Raw genomic sequence first — 13775 nt, 5'->3', positions numbered from 1 at the left:
TCTGTAAAGTCCTTTAACTTTGGAGGAAGTAGTGGAAGTTTTAGAACTTTATGATGCAAATACCTTGTGAACATGTAATTTTTAAAAGGCAGAATGAAAAAATATCCTCCATGCAACCTTGTCTATAGCCCATAAAGTTCTCCTCTTACGGTTTTGCTAATTACCAGAAAAAAAATATCCCCACAAATTTCAATTCTAGTAAACTGTCGAAGCAGCAAGCACCTGGTGTATCTCTTGGGAATGCCCAGCCTGCTTCAGTAGACTTGGGATCAGCAATGTCTCTAGAAATAGTACCAGGCAGTTAACCTCCACGTGACTGAATAAGGCTTCATCTCGGCACACAGGCTTAGAAAGCTTTCTGATTAGTCCGTCTTGCTATGGGGAGGAAATAACACAAAGAGGAGTACAAATGGAAGTCAAAATCATCAGAACGCCCAGTGAATTTCCAAACAGGTAAGAGAATCTTCTGTGACATTAACAGTGTGAGGTTAGGAGGCTAAATATTCAGATTTATATCTGCATCTGTTCAGGCGCCCATATATGAGTGAGTCAGCAGATATCTAGGGAAATACCTTTCTTTAGCCTCAAAGTTTGGAATTAAAAGAAAACACTATGCAGTTATTTAACCTCTCCAAGAATCATCACAAAATCTTTCTAGGAAAATTTGTATCCATCCTAAAGAGAATGGATTGCAAATATATCCACTTGGACAAAACTGAAAAATGTCATGAAAGATATTTAATGGAGAATTTTTTTGTTTTGTTTTGTCACACTGGGGAAAAGATGATCACTTGCATGTACGATAATTAGAAAAGGAAAGTTTACAGTGGACTAAATCACTAAGTCTAGATGTCTTTATCGTAAGGGCATCTTACCCTGTCTTTGTACGCAGACCTCACGAAAAGACTAGTCAGTATCTTCCACTGTAATTGGTTGTGGGGGACCAATGAATGAAAGTTAGTGACATGAGACATCCCCAGCCTAATTCCCAACCAGGGACCTCAGCTTTGTTATTTTCCACCGGTAAACCGAGAACTTTGTTATTAAAGCTTGGCTGTCCTCATAAGAATTATAGTTCTCATTAAAAATTATATACGAATTCACTATTTAATCTGTATATAAAGTGCTATCACACTTTATATACACAGAAAATAAAAGAAAAAAGCCTCACAAAATATTTAAATCACTTCAGTTTACTTCAAAAATATGTAGTGAGTTTCCACCATGTTCTAGCATTGTATGAATTTCTGGGTATACAATGATTAGAAATAATAATTTGGTTTGAGTGTTTAAAAAAATACAGTGGTTCTGGTACTGCTTAAAAGTTATGGATAATTCTGATTTTATCTGTGGTCCACAATGATAAATAACAATGTTAAAAATAGTGCATCTAGTGTTTCCATCCATCTTAATAATAAACTTGGTTTAACTTCCTGTCTGATTCAATATTGCAGAAAACAGTCATCAGGATGGTCCAAATATATCATTTGATTCGAGAAGTCAATCCCATTTGCCATGAAATACAGGGCTGTCAGTTTTGTTTTGTTTTGTGTTTTAAGTGTGTCTCTAGTGTGAAACATAAACACGAGCAGATAACAATGTCAAATGATGGTATGGTAATAATTTCAAATCAGGATTTAGGGTCTAGACTAAAGAGAAATGAAAATCTTTAGTGATTTTCTTTTAATGTCTAGTGCATAGATACTTTTTAATATGAGGAGGATTAACCTTTTTAAATCTGTCACTTAATAGAATCTAAAGCCTTAAAGAAGATGTGACTTCTTAATTTTGTATACCAAAATGCCTTCCCATGCAACTTCCACAGTCTTAAATTTATTTTTTAAATTGCTAGTGCAAATTACTCAGTTGATAATTGATGCCGGACTATGTTGTATGAAATTAGCCATTTCTATATTTAGTTGTAACAAGGAGGAGTAAGTTATATATAGTCTCCTTTGTTTTTCTGATTAACCTATGCACTTCTATCTAACAATTCAATCATTAGATCAGAGATACAGCAATCCTAATAAATACTATGGCCCCAGTCAGGCTAAAAGGAAAAAAAAAGTGTTATTTAGAGGACTGAGAAGTACTAGCAGGATGAAATTAACACAGTCATGCTGTGCATTAAACTTATGCTGCAGACAGCATCTCTCTGAATCTTTTCTAGAAATGAGATGTTTCTCAAGGTGCTAATCATTAAAATGACACATTGTGGAAAATTGTATGCTTCTTATTATTTTGCTATCTCCTTCTGCAGATGAAAAAGCCACAAGAACATTGACTCAGACTTTTTCCACATCCTTTCTTTATTCATTTTTAGTTATGCAGAAAACTGTTAATTCCCACTGTGACAGAAAAATCAAGATTACCAAGAATAAAGGTTGAAAGGACACTAAATCAGAGCTTTTATTTGCATCTCAAAAAAACACATGCCAATAGACCTCATTTCATTTTACCATGTTTCTTGGAGAATTGGATAGTTCACCAGAAGAGTGGGAAAGAGAATCCTCTTACGGTCATTGAAGTGAAGCATAAACTCTTTGATGGAGGGAATGGAAATAAAGGTAAATTTATGACATCCTTCCTTGGATGTTAGACACCAAACCATCCTTGTGAACAGACTGACATTTCAGAGTCTGTGTGGTCTCCCTGCTGCCTCAGAGCTCAAGCTTTTGATGAAAAAGTACAAAGTTTAAAGTCCCAAAAGTATATATTCCTGTTGATTGAATATAAACACATAAAAATAAAAGAGAGCCATCTCCCAATTTTACCCACATCTGGAATAAAGCACCCAGTAGCCTGGAAGGATTGTCAATGTCTTCATTGTTTTTAAAGCAGTATTTATATATTTAATGGCTTGGGATAATATCTGACCAGTTTCTGATCAGAAAACAGAGTGCTTGGGAGTCGAGGATGGTAATTTTGCCCTTGGACATCCTTTTCCAAGCATCTCTAAATGCCACTTAGAAGTTAGTTTGGTCTCAGTTCTTCCTGGATACGGTAGTGGGATGTCTTCTCTGTCCTTTCAGAAAAGCTGCATGAACGGAGGGGTGAGAGCTGTAACAATTAGAGTTTTTCATCTTGAGGGGGCTGGAGGTAGAAGCCTGGATTTGTCTGACCTCGTTTTCAGGCAAAAGCAACATTTGCCCGAACACTGGGCTTTTGTCGGGACAGGGTTTTTGTCTGTCCCCGATTCCAGCCTTTCTGACTCAAGCTTTGGGTGGCTGGTCTGCCTCCTGCATTAGAAATGCTGGAGGAAAGGGAAGGGGAGTAACAGCTTTTGGACACGAAAAGAGGACACAGGAATAAGAATAATGGGGAAGAAATAACTTTCAGTACAAGGTGGAAAACCTAATCAGGGCAGATGAATGTGGAAATTTCTGTTGATTTGAACATATAATAATGAGACTTGAAAACTGTTAAAAGCAAAAAACTTGCTATTATATTTGCTTACTGTACCCAGGATAATATCTGTTTGTGGTTTGATCATGATTTTTCTCCTGTCTCATAAAGAATTTTGTATTAAACCTCTAGTTTCTTCTATTTAATCCATAGATATGTTTGTAACTTTTATAAAAATATTTTGTGTAAGTATAAATGGACACAAAAATCACAAAGTATAGAAATGATAGCATCATAAAAGTATATAGAGTATTATTTTATAAGTTATACTTAACTTCTCCAGTGAATTTGTGCTGGGAAAGGTCAAGACTTTCACCATTTCATGGTTTTTTAAAGTACCTTATTATAAGGATGGGAGTTTACTCCAAACTATATGGAATTTAAAGTTTTCAGGAAAATGTAAAAAGTTCTTTATTTCATTACTAAATTTAAAGAGTCCTTAAAGGCAAAAGAGAAGGTTTTTTTTATAAGGATGTTATTAGAGGATGTGATAGGAAACAGTAATTAAGAGGTAATATTAAAATAGAGATGAGATTAGTGAAATGAAGGAAAAAACTCGATTATAAAAAGCTTTTCAAATGAGTGGGATAAGTGCTTCTGATCTGGATCACTAAATATACTGTTTCAATATTGATATTTAATTTGTAGTAGAGAGAAAAGAAGAAAAGGATGATGAGATGAATACGAATTTAATTCAATACCTATGAAAAGTCTTCTGTACAATTTGGGATCTGGGCTATCCTTACCACCATGGTTTGAAAGGGTGGGGTAGGGAATAAATGGAAGCAAAGATTCTGAAATCAAAGAACCAGTCTTAAAATGTGCCATTTTAAATTTATGCCTCAAATATATATATTCTCTCCAAAAATTATATCACTTTAGCAAAACTAAATTATTTTTATTATTGCTTTTCTCCTCTGACCTAGATTTCCTGATTGGCTTTTGGCTGAAAAGGTGTAACAATCAGTAAATGTAAAACACTGGGAATCCAAGATGGCCACTTCCTAGGTTGTTAATATCATTATTGTTCCCAGGAAATAACTTCAGGACCTTCATTTAATGCACAAATTTGCTACTGAATTTCCCCTTGTATTAAACACCCAGAGAAGCAGGTCATTTAATTGTTTTTAACATTGATGTATATATAGCAAATCCATATCTATAAGCGAAGTTGAAAGACCACTTTTCATCTGTCAATTTTAGCTGTTTTATGTCTAATAACTCAGCAGCCCTATGAAAGGGATGCAGTTGTCATTCCCACTTGACAGATGAAGAAACTGAGGCTTAGGAAGAATTAATAATTTGATGAAGGCCACTCAGCCCATGATGAAATCCAAGTCTGTCTTCCTGCCTAACCCATATTTTTAACTATTATATTATTGTGTAGCAATGTTTTCTCATTTGGTATTTGCTCACTTACTGCAGCTTCCAAGCACACAAAAACAATTATTTTAAGTCATGGTCAGTTTCCCTAGCAATTTAAAAACGGAGTAGACAAAAGCTTTTAAGTGCGTGCACTCATAATTCAGGAAGCTCCTGAATCTCTCTCTTGTCCATAATCTTACCTTTTCTAAGCAAGAAATGTAGATGCCTTTTCTCACTCACTACTAGTATTCGTTTAGTTCCCTCTTGAGTTCTTTTAATTATTAGACTATCAATCAGTATAGCAGCCCATACCACAACAGAGCAAGGACCTGAGAAGCTCATGAAGCTGGCATTGCGATTACCTTCACCATTACTCTGACCAAAACTCTAGCATTATCACTTCATGTGCTTAAGGGGGTCGCTCATCACAGGCGTAGGGATCCTGAAGAGAAACACCGATTCGACGTACTGCTGCTGTCAAAGTTCTTACCATCTGAGGAGAAAGATTTTCCACCTATTTATCATCCTATCTTTCTCCTTTTGTTCTTGGCAAAATTTAGTCCTCATGTTCTGCTTGTTTCTTCATTATACAGTCACTCCTTAACCCCCCAAAAGTCTCAATATATACAAATAACACATTAATTTTAATTTATGAATACCAACTTGTACTAACCCCTAAAAACTCATTAAGTGACTCTTTGCAATAAAATAAACTATGGAATTGTACATCTTGCAGGCATATTTCTGTTCAATGACCCTGCACTTTCAAATGAGATCCAGTGAGGACTCACTTGGCCTCCCAGTGGGCCTGGATCACATGTTGAGAATCATACTTGAAGGCCTCCAATTATTCCTCAAGAACAAACCCAACAGTCTTTCCTTAGTCCGCATTTTTCTTAACCTCCAACAGCATCTGGCCGTGTTGACAAACCTCTTTTGGAAACTACTCCTGACTTCCCTTAGCACCATATACCTGATTTTCTTCTGTCTCTTCTTTAACTACCCATGCTGAAATCAAGGCCAGCTAACAAACGTTTTAGAGACTTTTCACCTTTTGTCGGTAAGGAGCTGATGGGTTGTAATGTCTGATTTTGTAGCACCATGTGTTGATGTTTGAGGGGGCCAAGAGATAGCTTCCCTCTGCCTGAGAAAGACAGGGGAAGCAGCCCGTGGAGGCACAAATGTAGCTTTATTGCTGGCAGAGCAGTTGGAGACGTGACTTAGGAGCATGATCACAGATTACTCCTGTGACTGCCTCTCCTCCTTAGGCACAGGAGCACCAGTCCATTGTGGCCTCTCTTGAACAGACAGAGCCTTTATAAACTTAAGTTACCACTTGGAAAGATCAGATTATATGATTTTCTTTATAGGCAAGCAATCCCCACAGGAAGAAAGCACAGAGCTACGCATGCCCCAGTATCTCATTCCAAATGCACCAGTTATACAAGTCACTTGCCCTTCTCTGAGGAGACAGGAAGGGAAGAATCCAGGAATGTTATTGTATTTGAGCCCGCCACCACACAGAACAAAACATCAGGGTTGGGCAATAAGTATTTCCTCCTAACGTCAAAGAAAGAGGAAGGCCATAAAAATGTTACAGTTACACATCGCATTAAAATGAATATATACTTTATGACACAGATGGGTGTATCTACTATACACATATGTATACTATATTACCTCTGTATCAGGAAAAAGGCCAATACTAACACTACTATCTTTATTTCAGAGTGATGGGGTAAGCTATTATAAATAATATTTATTCCTTTTTTCCTAATTCTTTGTATCTTCTGAATCTATCTTGAGCATATTTAATTGTTATAATTACAAAGATAAATTTAAGAACTCTTAAATTAGTCACCAGAAACAGACACTAACACTGATTAAGTTTGAGTTCCATTTACAAAGAATATAGCAAATGTCTCAGAAAACATTTTACCTGTTAGAAGCAAGCTTCCAAAAGTTGATAAAATTAAATAAATTGATATTTCCCCTCCTGAGTGGTGTAGTAGTCAAAGTATCACAACACAGACATATTAATTGCAAATCAAATATAAATCACATTAAATCAGTTCTGTGTGTTTTGAATGATGAGGCATTTTAGGTAAACTGTTTAATTGAATTTATCCTCCTCTAGAGCAGAACCCTGACTTTGTAACCCTTTTGACACCTCACCACTAAACTCAGATTCTTCCAGCTATAACTGCACAAGGTTGATTATGATGATTTTTGTACTCTTTATTTCATATTTATTAAATACCTACTATGTGGCAGACACTGTTCCACAATCTGAGAATATAGTAGAGAACCAGGCTGGCAAGGTCCCACACCAGTGGAACTCACATTTTAGTAAAGGGAAATATGCAATAAACAACAACAACAAATAAACAAGAAACTGTCAGATAGTGATAAGTGCTGAGGAAAATAAAGCAGGATGACATGATAGGGAATGGCCAGGCTGGGAAGTCCTCTCTGAGCGGGTGGCATTTAAATTGAAAGCTGAAAGACCAGAAGAGACAACATACAGGGAGGCTGAACAGTTCTCCAGTAGGCAGGCAAATACCACAGCCAGGAGGTAAGAATGAGCTCGGCTTATTTGAGGAACTGGAGAAAGGGTGGAGGGCTTAAGGGAAGAATATAAGAAATAGGAACTAGATAAGGTGGGTCCTTGAAGGCCATGTAATTGAGTTTAACTCAAAATGTGATAGAAAGCCACTAGGGGATTTTAAGAGAGAAAGACAAACTGAACTCCTTTGAAAAGACAGATTTAAAAATGGATACAAAAGACCAAGCAATTATAAAGAAAAATTTTGTTTAATTGAATTTAAAATTGTCTGAAACAGTTGAGAGCATATCTTGTCTAGAGCATCACAAAGAATAGGCTGGCAGAACTCTGAAGATAAATGAAGATAATAAAACACATTACTGAAATCAAAACCACATTAGAAACAAAAGAAGTAGAACAGATTCTGCTGAGAATATATAAGGACATAGAGCAAGCTTGAGAAAATTTCAATTGAATAAAGATATACAAGTGGTAAGAGAAAAGAACACAAAATAAAGTGGTTAGAGAGAAAGCCAAAGAACATATAATTGCATAGTTGGGTCCTTGAAGATGAACCAAAAAATATTTAGAAGAAAAATCACTCAAATATATAATAGGAGAAAATATTTCTGAAATAAAGCATCTAGGACTGTAGACTTCAAGAGCATACCATGTTGCAGAAAAAATAAAACCAAGGAAATATCCTGGTGAATGCTTTTAACTTTAAAGATAAAGACACCTGTGAGATTACAGGCAGAAAAAGTAAGTTATCTACAAGACAGGCTAACCTCAGGCCATGGTATTTTTCACAGCAACTTTCAATGCCAGAAGGTAGTGGAATAATAGCAGCAGAATTCAAAGGTATAAAAATAAAAAGATTAAATCAAGAATTTAATATCCAGCCAAGTTGTCATTTGTTGTTAAAGGCACCGTAAATACTTTCTCAAATATATAATGCCTCAGGAAATATAGCACTCATGAACCCTACTTGAAAGAAACTATTTGATAATGAAATTCTGCTAAATAAGATAGTTCAAAATGAAGAATTGAGGAATGGTGACACCTTTCTAACAAAAAGGCTGCTCCATGAACATTGGATCCATTTGAATATTTAAATAACACTATAGAACTTTAAAAATTATAATTACAGAATATATCCATCAGTGTAAATAATGCTAATACAACCCTAATATCTTAGGGGCTTAATATAATAGAAGTTTATTTTTAACTCATGTCACTGTTTAATGAGGGGTGTTAGGTGGGGGGCTTCTGCTTCATGCAGTGATTCAGGGTCCCAGGCCATCTTCCTTTTTGTGGCTCCACCATTTTCAGTATAGTCTTAGGGTCACCCTGGAATCATCTAGCTTGTAGACAGAAGAACACAGAAAGAGAGAAGAGAAAGGGCACTCTCATTCTTTCATTCTTTACCACCTCAGATTGAAATGTCACTGTACTTTCATTTACATTAATTGGTGAGACCATTACATGACTCCACGTAGATATAAACAGACTTGAGTTTCCAGAAGGAAACAGTAGGTTTGATAAGTAGTCTCTATTACAAGAATATAATGTAATATCATAAAGCATGATAATATAAAAATAATATAATTATAAAAACTGAGGTGATCATGAGAATTGGTAGGAAGAGATGAACATTTTCTCATTTTTCATAGCAGGAAGTTAATAAATAATTTCTAAAGTTTATAAATCAGAAGTTTATAAAGAAATAAAGGCTTAAATATGTTATCATGTAATATTTAATATTATACATATATTCACTGGGAAAAAAAATTGTAGAACAAAAAACAGACCAGATAGTAAAAGACAGAAAACTAAGGCAGTATAAAATCAAATTTTTAAAAAGATAATATAAAACAAAACAATAAAACACATCTAGATCTGTTAAAATAATAAAAATGAATGGGATAAGCTAACCTATTAAAAGTAAGAAGTTATTAGATGAGAATCAAAACATGATATTCAATGATAGTATATTATAAATACAGAAATATGTCCCAGATATATTAATAAATGAGAAAGAGCAAATTGTAAAATAATATCTATAGTTTAATCCTATGTGTATTTAATAGTAACATGCATGATGTATAACAGGTACATATTATTTTTAAGTATTTTTATGTATAGATTTATACATTGAAAATATTTGGGAGAATACACAAGTAATGAGGAAGAAAAATTTTCCTTTCCCTTTTAAGGCTCTCTGGATGGTCTAAGAATTAAATTGACATGAGACAGATCAACAGGAGAAAATCAAATTTAGTTATGTATGTACAGGGAGTCCGCATGAATGAGAGATGCCACAGGAAGTCAGGCAAACAATGTATATTGTCATTCTGGACTAAGGAGAAGTGGGTGGGGATCAGAGCTACAAAAGGAGGACAATCCCCAGAAAGAAAAGTAAGAGTAAATGTTTGGTAAACAAATGTCTACTGGCCACACAGGAACTATGGGACACAGAAAGGACTTTGTTCAAACAGGCCTTGTAGGTTCCTCCCTCTTCATATTATCCTTTACCTAGTTCATATTATACTGTAGTTAATTTATGGTGATAGCTTCCTTCCTGGAACAGGTCCTTTATGTAAATTATTTTAGTCAGTTAGTGAGGGAGGTCAAAGTTTCTTCCTGAGTCTTTTAGGCCTTGATTGTTTCAGCTCAAAATAATCCACATGCCACAGTGGCACATGTTGCAGTGGCAAATTTTGCTCTCCTACATGAGAAATCGTGTTTTTTCTGGGAATTGAAATGAAAGGTTAGGAGAAGACAAACATACTTTCACTTTTTACTTATATATCTTTCTGTACCTTAAATTATTTTGTATTAAGTATGAAGTTTTTATTATTAAAATGTAAACAAAAAGTAACTAAAGTCCAACATAGAATACTGTTGGAGAACTTGGAAGATGCGAGCAAGGAAGGGGAGGAGAGGCCATAGTCTGAACCAAAATGGTAGAGATATAGATGAAGAGAAGGTGGATTCAACATTCAAGAGTTATGGAGAAGGTACGGTAGACAGAACTTGCTAATTAATTGGATATCACGATGGTGGGATGAAGGATAAGGGAAAAGAGTCAATACAACTCCCAAATATGGGACTTCATCCTATTAGATGAAATATAGAAATAGAAGTAAATTTGGTTGTAGATGAGAAGAGGGAAAAAGCGTAGGGTAATGTTGAGTTTGCGGTACAACTGGAACATTCAGGGAGAGGGAAGCAGGTGTGAGACTGAAAAAGGTAGGAGCTTGCAATATAGAAATAAAAACCACGAGTATGTAAATAATAGCAAAGGACAATGCAGAAAGTTGTAAGAAGGAGCTGGGAGACAGTATAAAATGCCTCTGACGGGTCAGGGTTTTCTACTTGGCTCAAAGACACAAACAGAGAAAACTTTTGCTTTTATTCCTGAAAATCACTTGACAATCTAACTGCTGTCCAAAAAGGGGAGGCTCCTTGACAAGAATGAGCAGCCTGACAGGCTTGGTCCCGAAGGAAGCTGGCTTCTTTGTGGCTGTTGGGATTTGAGGACATATCTCTAGAAAGACAGATGGCCATTTGGCTTCCCCCCCATTAATGGGGCCACTGGGCATGCTCCAGACTTCTGTTGGGAATGACCAGGTGACAGACCAGACTGCCTTATAACATCAAAAGGGACTAATATTTAGAAACCTGCCCCTTCCCAGGCAAAATAATTCAACTGTCCTTAAAAATAAATAGCTAAAACAAATCACATACTTACAATTTACACATAATACTAGTGTCTAAATTCAAGTACAGTTGACCCTTGGACAACACAGGTTTGAACTGTGTGGGTTCAGACTTTTTTCAATAGACATATTAGAAAATGTTTTTGGAAATTTGCAGCAATTTGAAAACCATTTTTTCTCTAGCTTACTTCATTGTAAGAATAAAGTATCTAGTGCATATAACATACAAAATATGTGTTAGTCAACTGTTTGTGTTATCAGTAAGGCTTCCAGTCAACAGTAGACTATTAGTAGTTAACTTTTTGGGGTGTCGAAAGTTATATGCAGATTTTTGACTGCAAGTGGGACTCAGTACCCCTAACCCCTGAGTTGTTCAAGGGTCAACTGTACTGCATTTTAATCAAGTCCTTCCGACTGATTTATGCCTAAGGCCCATGGGCTTCAACTCTTGAGTGGACAGTCTGGTGACAAAAGAAAGAAAGTCTTATTACAAAGTGGTATTTCCTTTGGGGGTGGGGAGGGAACAGGGTAGGGGAGGTGACCTAGGCCCCAGGTAAAGAGAATTGACTCAGGAATCTTGTAACAATGCAGAGGCCCAATAAATTTAAATACAGGAGGAATTTGAAATCTTTGAATTTTTTATGTTTAATTTTTTTCTGTGTGTTTATGTAATTGTAATATCTAAAATACGAAATTGTTTTTGGATAGTAACTCTATTTTCATTATTTACTACTGTGAATGGCTTAGCATTTGTACGGAAAGAGCATGATAATATCTTGAAATTAAAAACTTAAATCATGTGTATGCCAAATAATAGAAATGACCAAAAGGGTTTAGAATTCAGACTAAAATATATCTTGCACTGTTATATGGTGACTTGAAAGTTGTGACACTCTTGTTACTGCCATGGAAATGTGTATGCTCTCAATCATAGTTATGATTTCACATAATAAGATGAGCAAAGCTATGCATTTCTACCATCTATCCAGAAGGAAGGAGGTAACATATATCCTCTAACTATAGGAAGCCATATATTCTCTGAAATTAAATCTCATTTTCTGTAGAACCCTTTCTTTTTCTCAAATTGCACTCATATGTAATGTCTGGCACATGTTAGGCCTTTAAATATACATTTACTTGTGCTATATTTTAGCATCATTACTTTATGGGCAATAGAAATAGCGCATGTGTGCATGCACTGTACAATCAATCCAACTTTTCTCAGATGAGCAGATAACTGAGGTAAATTATTCAAATGTTTTGAGGAAATCCAATGAACCAGATTGCTGTTTTAAACTAGTTACTTCTTTTACTTCCTCATTTTTGTTAGGTAGTCTGAATTTCTGTTTCAAATGCATAGCTATCACCTTCTTAGAAAGTTGCCATTTTGAGTGATTTTGAATCTTGAGTTCCCATTTCACTTGCATTTACCATTTCAGTCTGAGGAACTGAGACCTTAATACTGTTTCCACAGTTACAAGGCTCAAGTTAATCACGGCCCTGGGAATTGAGTTCTCTAGTGTGTACACAACCCCCTTGACTCTCGGTTCCCAGCCTAGACCTTTGGCTCCAAGTCCTGTCCGTGGGGTTCAGGGGCAGTGCCGGGCTGTTCATGCTGCCTGACAAACCCTGCTGGGGAGCCAGGAGTCGGGGTTCCCCTCAGCGTGTGGGGAACCAAGGTGCCCTTCTTGGGCCTTGCAAGAGAAGGGAAGTAAACAGCTTCCACTACAATGTCCGACATCTATTGGCAGTTTTCAAAACTGCCTTGTAGAGCTGAAAGGAAGCTGCTGGAGGAAAGGAAGCTGCTGTGCTCTAAAGCCACCAGGTGGACTGAGATTTTCTAATCTCCTGAGTTTTCCCTAAAGCATGTTTCCATAAAACATAAAGCATCCTTAAAAGTGTAATGTTTTTGTCATCACTGCATTTCCAAATCCTACTCATCCGTCAGGGTTGAGCTCAAGTCTTAGTTTCTAAATTATGTTGTTTCCAATATACAACTGGAAACAGTTTTAGAGTATAGAGAAGCACAGAGACTATAGCAAATAATTGTGTATTATTAGATGGTTTTTATTTAATTCTAATGGTGTTGATGGAGCTTTTTTTACGTACCCCCAACCTAATTCTCCTATGCCATCCGCTCCCCCCACCCTCCCAGAAGCAAGTTGTACCTTATGGTTGGGTTGGTAAGTAGGGTTTTTCAATGATTCTGTCCCTTCCTGGATCTCAGTTTTCCGCAAGGGATTGAGCTCAGCTCCCTAACAGGACCAGGCTCATGGCCCCTGACCCCTGACAAGCATTAGGAGATTTTAAGGTGGAAAAGCAGTCTAGAGTTTCATCTGGCCCTTTCTCTTTGACTGGGACCCATTCTACTTCTTTTAACATGCCCACCCTGCCCAACTAACTCCCTCTGATTCCTATAGCATCGAATGTTTGGCCCAGTTTACAATCACCATTTTCTACAAAGTTTATATATAAAGAGGGTGTATTATTTCCTAAGAAAACTGTAAATTCTTGAAGCCATGTTATTCTATTTCTATAGCAAACTGGGAGAAAGTCCTCTAAGAGTTCTTACACTATAGTAGATTACACTTGTAAGCCAATCTTGTTATCAGAGGAGCATGTATATAGAAATGTGACTCACATTATAGATGATATTGCAGCCCTTGAACTGTTATTGATAACTTGCTATGGTCAAGTTAGAGAATTAAACATTATAAGACATAAAAAATGCATAAAGA

At 36.1% G+C, this 13775-nt stretch overlaps 1 protein-coding gene across 5 annotated transcripts in view; it reads left to right on the top strand.

Annotated features, from left to right (window-relative positions):
• The window catches only part of PTPRR (protein tyrosine phosphatase receptor type R), a 224182-nt gene that overhangs the window by 92359 nt on the left and 118048 nt on the right, over positions 1-13775 (top strand). The window contains exon 1 of one of the 5 annotated variants that reach the window (XM_057486873.1): positions 354-453. The exons of the other annotated variants lie outside the window; for them this stretch is intronic. The gene's annotated coding sequence lies outside the window, so the exon portion shown is untranslated. Of the gene's footprint in view, positions 1-353; positions 454-13775 lie in introns of those variants that run through there. 5 annotated transcript variants of the gene reach the window in all.

This window comes from Manis pentadactyla, chromosome 10 (assembly GCF_030020395.1).
Source record: "Manis pentadactyla isolate mManPen7 chromosome 10, mManPen7.hap1, whole genome shotgun sequence".
Classification (NCBI taxonomy): domain Eukaryota; kingdom Metazoa; phylum Chordata; class Mammalia; order Pholidota; family Manidae; genus Manis; species Manis pentadactyla.
The sequence above is the reverse complement of the archived record's forward strand: the minus strand, read 5'-3'. Positions and strand labels throughout refer to the sequence as shown.